The sequence below is a fragment of the Ceratosolen solmsi genome, unplaced genomic scaffold (genome assembly GCF_000503995.2).
Source record: "Ceratosolen solmsi marchali unplaced genomic scaffold, CerSol_1.0 scaffold35, whole genome shotgun sequence".
In the NCBI taxonomy this organism is placed as follows: domain Eukaryota; kingdom Metazoa; phylum Arthropoda; class Insecta; order Hymenoptera; family Agaonidae; genus Ceratosolen; species Ceratosolen solmsi.
This window is the reverse complement of record NW_011948423.1, coordinates 2,766,090-2,766,326: the sequence shown is the minus strand read 5'-3', so window position 1 is coordinate 2,766,326 and position 237 is coordinate 2,766,090.

Sequence of the window (237 nt, the reverse complement as noted above, 5' to 3'; positions counted from 1 at the left end):
CAACCGATTCATTACCTTCGCTCAAGTAAATATAATTACATCTTTATGTTACTGCGTCGATTAATTAATTATCTTCTAACGTTCTATTTGAATTTTCCACATGTAATATTATTATAAAGATCATAGAATAATGCGAAACTTTAATGTGTGCAATAAATAAATATTATTGTGAAAATTTATTTTCTTACCCGATAGTACGCTACCCCCCCCCCCCCCCACACCCCCAAAAAACTCTTT